This window comes from Budorcas taxicolor, chromosome 16 (genome assembly GCF_023091745.1).
Source record: "Budorcas taxicolor isolate Tak-1 chromosome 16, Takin1.1, whole genome shotgun sequence".
NCBI lineage: Eukaryota > Metazoa > Chordata > Mammalia > Artiodactyla > Bovidae > Budorcas > Budorcas taxicolor.
In genome coordinates this window covers 23295921-23303232 of record NC_068925.1, presented here as the reverse complement: position 1 = coordinate 23303232, position 7312 = coordinate 23295921, and positions in this window count along the sequence as shown.

Below are 7312 nucleotides of genomic sequence, written 5' to 3'. Positions count from 1 at the left end.
GCTGCATGTACCATAGACTTACTTCAGTCATTCCCATGTCTTACTGTGGAAGTAACTGAATCTGTAGTTGGCGGGTTGTCTGAAGAAGCCTTATAAAGACAGTCATAAAAATGATGCATACTTACCTACAACTTCTTTTTCAATTTAATAAAGGTACATTGATTCTCCAGGCTTTTTCTTGTAGACCCATGCCTTTTTGTTATGCATGGTCAACTGATTTAAATCTCCCCCTAGTCCTCCTCATAGACTCACACCCATATTGCATCATTTATGATTTCTCAGTTTTGGTTCCTTTAAAGTGAGCCTTAAATTATGGAGATGTGCAAAGTATTATGAATCCAGAATCCTTTTAGATGTTTATAATTTATCCCTATCTTTTACAATCATTTTCCCCACACCTAATTTAACAAAAGTATTTGTAGTGACCCTCCTTTTCCAAGTATTCCACAGCTGTCCAAAATACTCAGTGTAGCTTTCAGTGTAACTCTCCTTCCAGGCTCATATTTTATTGCTTTACACCCTACTTAGTTACAGGAACAAGTGCATTTGGCACAAACATAGTTGGAAGCAAGCATAACTGACTTTTGAGATACAACACAAAGGCACAAAGAGAAATGTTGCAGAAGAGCCAAGAGCTGTGAACTATGGCTATCCGTCTTCATGAGTTACAAAGAGGGTGGAGAAAGATCACTAATCTGATGAGTTTGTAAATAGAACTCAGTTAAGAGAACTCTTGTAATAATAGGCAAAGAACAAGCTGTACTCAAAGCCTGTACCTGTGACTGGAAGTATCTTGTACTTCCTGTAGCAAACCTGTAGACTCCTCAAATGATTATCAAGTTGTATCCAGAATGTTTGCCAGAACTGAAGATGGGAAGTCTATTTCAACTGGGTGGTCATGGGTTTGACTTTGGCAGGAGACTAAAGAGAATGTTTTTCTATTGCTGGTGAGAAGTTTCTGTATAACACTGGGAGCTCAGCCTTGTGCTCTGATGACCTAGAAGGCTGAGATGCAGGGAGGGGAGGGAGGCTCAAGAGAAGTGATATATGTATAATTATGGCTGATTTTCATTGTTGTATGGCAGAAACCAATGCAACATTGTAAAGCGATTTTCCTCCAATTAAAAAAAAAGGAATATTTTTCTAAGCATTCAAGAGTGTTTGTCCAACCTTCCATGTAAAATTGATCTTAATTAAAACAACTTAAGATTCTTAAAATGATAGATTCCCTGTTGGAATAAAAGGAATCATGACAATATTTTAACTTTATTCTACTTATCTCTGAGAGGATTGTCTCCTTGCTTCCTAGTATAGGGTTTATTACATGGTTTGTGCTTAATACACATTTGCTGAAACTGGGATTAAAGAACCATCTCTGTCTTTTTTATCTTTTTTTTTTTGAAGTATCATTGATTTACAACGTTGTATTAGTATCAAGTGTGCAGCAAAATTATTCAGCTATGCTGCTGCTGTTATTTAGTTGCTTCGGTTGTGTCCCACTCTGTGGAACACTAAAGACTGCAGTCTCCAGGCTCCTCTGTCCATGAGATTCTCTAGGCAAGAGAACTAGAGTAGGTTGCCATGCCCTCCTCCAGGGGGTCTTCCCAGTCCAGGAATCCAGCCTGGGTCTCCTGCATTGCAGGCAAGTTCTTTACCGCTGAGCCAGCAGGAAAGCCCTGATTCAGCTACACATATTCATGCATTCATTCTTTTCCAGATTCTTTTCCCATATAGGTTATTACAAAATATTGAGTAGAGTTCCCTATGCCATACAGTAGGACCTCATTACTTATCTAATTTGTATAATTTGCATATGCTTATCCATAACTCCTAATTTATCCCTCCCCTCCCCCTTCCCCTTTAGTAATCATAAATTTGCTTTCTGTGTGTGTAAGCCTGAAAAAGACATCTTTGGATGTCTTTAGAATAGGAAAAATATATATATAGAAAATACATAGAATAGAAAAAAAATTGATTTATTGGAATGTTAAGGTTAGACCATTCTGCTTATAAGTAAAGACCTGCTCAGTCAGTTCTATGTGAAATGTAGCAGTGAGGGGGATAATAACTTTATTAAGTGGGAGATGTATTGAGGAAGCTAAATGTTTGTCTGCATCATTAAGAAAAACTTCTGACATCCTTCTCAGAATTTTACCCAGAAAATATGAACTTTATTCACCATGTGATTATCGCAATACTCTGACCCAGGGCTGAAGGACTGGCAAAATGTGCTTAAAGTCTTTTTTTGTTTTCTTTTTTTGCATATGAGAAAAACAAATGTGATTGGCTGTTCTAGACTGTTCTTATTTGTTTAGCTTTTGGGCCACCATGTTCCATGAAAAGTTGTGTGGCCTATCTTATCATCACAGTTTCTGTGTCCCTTCAATTCAGAGGCATTAGAAGGGTGTGGTTTTCCCAGCAAATCCTTCTTTGGACTAAATTCACTTTGTCATTTTCACAGCCAGGAGCTTTGTAATGATAGTTCTTGTTTGGAACAATTTTAGTCAAGTTCATTTGAGTCACAATGTTGTGATTTCTCCAAAAAGTGCAGAATCAAAGCCATTCTTGTGGGACATTTAAGGAATAGTTTTCCAGCTTTTATGCTGAATGAGATTTAAGAAAATAATCCAAATAGAAATAGGAGAACATGAAATACTATAATTTGCAGGAGAAGAGGACTGGCAATCCACCCCATGAAATGGTTTAATTCCCCTTTCCCTCTTCCTTGCCTTTTTCTTCCTCCTCTCCTTTTTTCATCTCTTCTTCTTTTTCATTTTTCCCTTGCTTTTTTCCCCTTCTTCCTTGACTTTGTACAACCTTTCCCTTCACGTAATCCACTTCTCTTTTCCTTCTTCACTCCCTCCTTCCAGCTTCTCTCTTGGAGTTTCTAGCAAAGGCATCTCTGGACGGATGGTTGAGCTGCCATAGCAGGTAATGGGGCTCAGTGACTGAGCTCGATTAGGCAAGGTTCAGAATCAAGACAGAATAGGAAGGAAAAAAAGGAAGAGAACTGCAACTGGGTGCTTTCTGAAATAGAACAAGACATGAGGAACATAGAGTAATTCAGCACTCTCTTTGTGAGTGGAATTGAGATGCGTGCATCACCTTTGTGAGGTGCAGTCCTGGTGGTGGGCAAGTGGGTGAAGCTTGGGATAGGCTCCCAGGGAGTGCTCCTCTCCCCTCACCCCTCCTCCTTATTCCATTGCCAAGCTTGTGTTTTCTCTTTCAATTCTTTTTTTCCCCCCTTGATTTCTTTACTCTGTTTCCTTCAAGAAGCTATCCAGAGGGACACAGCTGGCAGCTAAGTGGTTAAAACTTTGCTGTCCAAGGTAGGGGGTGCGGGTTTGATCCCCGATCAGGGAGGGAGCTAAGATGCCACAAAACACAAACGATAAAACAGAAGCAATGTGGTAAAAAAAAAAAAAAAAAGTCAACAAAGACTTTAAAAATGGTCCACATCAAAAAAATCCTGAATTTTTTTTTATAAAAAGAGCTCTCCATAAACAGGGTGAAAATGAAAAATATTTAGCTACAGAAAGTATCTCTGACTTCCTCACTGAGCTTTTCATCTGAAGTGGTTATCGCTTCAGCATTGTTGAACACACTAGAGACAGAAGGGTGGCAAGGAGGGAGACTGACAAGTAAGCACATCGTTTGAGCTTGCTGGGATCCATGGTGTGAAAGGTACTGCTGAAATGCTATGGCAAGACAGGAAGACAGTTATCTGCTCATGGAATGTTTCCAGGAACAAGGAGAGGAAGGAAATTCCAACAGAGAACAAGGGGAACGCCAGAGATTTTCAAACCTTCGGTGGGCAGGCACAGCCTGGCTGGACGAATCTCAGTCACTGTTGTTGAAGATCCTGACAAGGATCTTGGACTTGACTCTCTGGGCCAGTGCTGGCCTAGACTGCTTGAGTATTACTCTGGGATAATGGGACAGAATGGCAGTAAGCCGAACAGAGAAAAACAAATATCACATGATATGGCTCATATGTGGAATCTAAGTCTAAAAATGATACAGATGAATTTATTTACAAAACAGAAATGGACTCACAGACTTAAAACAAACTTATGGTTATCAAAGAGGTAAGGTTGGGGATGATGATTAGGATTAATGTATACATACTACTATATAAAATAGATAACCAATAAGGACCTACTATATAGTATGGGGAACTCTATTCAATATTTTATAACAAGCCATAAGGGGAAAGAATATGAAAAGGAATATATATATATATGTGTGTGTGTATATATATATATATATATAACTGAATCACTGTGCTGTACACCTGAAACTAACATGATGTTATAAATCAACTGTCCTTCAAATAAAGATTATGAATTTATGTCACTGTTCCTGGCTTTAATCCCCATTCAGTGTCATTCAGGGGAGTCAGGGGGACTTGGTTCAAATCCTGGTGCATCCACTTAGTTACGTGACCTTCAGTTCAGTTCGGTTCAGTTCAGTCACTCAGTCGTGTCCGACTCTTTGCGACCCCATGAATCGCAGCATGCCAGGCCTCCCTGTCCATCGCCATCTCCCGGAGTTCACTCAGACTCACGTCCATCGAGTCAGTGATGCCATCCAGCCATCTCATCTTCTGTCGTCCCCTTCTCCTCCTGCCCCCAATCCCTCCCAGCATCAGAGTCTTTTCCAATGAGTCAACTCTTCGCATGAGGTGGCCAAAATACTGGAGTTTCAGCATTAGCATCATTCCTTCCAAAGAAATCCCAGGGCTGATCTCCTTCAGAATGGATTGGTTGGATCTCCCTGCAGTCCAAGGGGCTATCAAGTTCAAAAGCATCAATTCTTCGGTGCTCAGCTTTCTTCACAGTCCAACTCTCACATCCATACATGACCACAGGAAAAACCATAGCCTTGACTAGACGGACCTTAGTTGGCAAAGTAATGTCTCTGCTTTTGAATATGCTATCTAGGTTGGTCATAACTTTTCTGACCTTAGATACATTAATTATCCTTTCTGAGCCTCATTTTTCTCATCAGTAAAAAGATGATTCATAACACATACACAGATGGCAAAAAAGAATGACGGAGCAACCATGCCAATGTTAGTTATGAAACAGCTTCTGATAGCATTTTTATTGCTTCACATATTGATCTTTATATCTTCAATTTTTATTCCAGACTAAGAAAAATTTCTGCTAAACTGCTCTGTATAGTACCAAACAATTGATAGATTACAAATACATCAGAGATGTAGTCTCATTTGCAGTTTTAAGGATTAGCTTGGCAGTAGTGTTTAGATGTTTTACAGAGCAATACTGGGTAGAGGGGAAAAAACAAACAAAAAAAAAGCTCAAAAAACCACTGAGAAGGCTCTTGCAACAGTCCAGACTCCAAACTCCAGCCACCAAAAACTTGCTGGGGACTTACTACGTTGGGTGCAATGAAGATGGAGAGGAAAAGATACCAGGATATTTAGCAAGTTGATGGTAAATGATCTAGTGATCTTTTTGATGTGGAAGTTGAGAGTAATGAAGGAATGAAATAACCAGTAAATATCATTATACAGGAACAAATGTGACACGTACCATCTTGGTATGCAGCCACTTCCAGCTACATGAATTTTCAATAAATCTCACATCCTTATAATTCAGCCTAGATAAAAAATCCCATTATTCATAATAAGCTAGATCTGGCAGTGCCTCTGAGAAACACAGATTTAAAAAAAAAAAATCATATACCTGAATATCAATATGTCAAATAAGCCAGCATGATTAAAACAACAGCAATTTAGCCTTAAAGGTAAAAAGCATAGCATATTTATTGCTCTGAATGTGCATATGCTGGAACAGTGATCTCTGTTTTGAGTATGACAGGCATGGTCTTCACCTCACAGTCAGTATCTGGAGATTTTCAGACTTGACTACATCCAAAAAATTTATTCCAAATAAACAGGACATGAATAGCTAAGTGATTTGCCTGAGGGTGTATGTAATGAGCTGAACTGTTCTGTTCTGTTCAGTCACTACGTCATGTTGGACTATTTGCAGCCCCATGGACTGCAACACATCAGGCTTCCCTGTCCTTTACCATCTCCTGGAGTTTGCTCAAACTCATGTCCATTGAGTCAGTGATGCTATCTAACCATCTCATCTTCCACCATCCCCTTTTCCTTTTGCCTTCAATCTTTCCCAGCATCAGGGTCTTTCCAATGAGTCAGTTCTTTGCATCAGGTGGCCAAAGTATTGGAGCTTCAGCTTCAGCATCAGTCCTTCCAATGAATATTCAGGATTGATTTCCTTTAGGATTGAACTCCTTGCTGTCCAAGGGACTCTGAAGAGTCTTCTTAATCACTACAGTTCAAAAACATCAATTCTTCAGCTCTGAGCCTTCCTTATAGTCCAACTCTCACCTCCATACATGACTACTGGAAAAACCATAGCTTTGACTAAATGGATCTTTGATGACAAAGTGATGTATCTGCTTTTTGAGACACTGTCTAGGTTTGTCATAGCTTTTCATCGAAGGAGCAAGTGTCTTTTAATTTCACAGCTGCTGTCACCATCCACAGTGATTTTGGAGCCCAAGAAAATAAAATCTGTTTCTGTTTCCACTTTTACCTCTTCTATTTGCTATGAGGTGATGGGACTAGATGTCATGATCTTAGTTTTTTTTACTGTTGAATTTTAAGCCAGCTTTTTCACTCTCCTCTTTCACTCTCATCTAGAGGCTCTTTAGTTCTTAACTTTCTGCCATTAGGTTGGCGTCATCGGCATATCTGAGGTTATTGATATTTCTACCAACAATCTTGATTCCAGTTTGTGATTCATTCAGCTTGGCATTTCATACGATATAATCTGAATATAGGTTGAATAAACAGGGTGACAATATACAGGCTTGACATACTCCTTTCCCAATTTTCAACCAGTCCGTTGTTCTTTGTCTGGTTCTAATTGTTACTTCTTGACCTGAATATAGGTTTCTCAGGAGGCAAGTAAGGTGGTCTGGTATTCTCATCTGCTTAAGAATTTTCCACAGTTTGTTGTGATCTACACAGTCAATGGCAACCAACTCCAGTACTCTTGCGTGGCAAAGCCCATGGACGGAGGAGCCTGGTGAGCTGCAGTCCATGGGGTCGCTAAGAGTCGGACACGACTGAGCAACTTCATTTTCACTTTTCACTTTTATTCACTGGAGAAGGAAATGGCAACCGACTCCAGTGTTCTTGCCTGGAGAATCCCAGGGATGGGGGAGCCTGGTGGGCTGCTGTCTATGGGGTTGCACAGAGTCGGACACGACTGAGCAACTTCATTTTCACTTTTCACTTTTATTCACTGGAGAA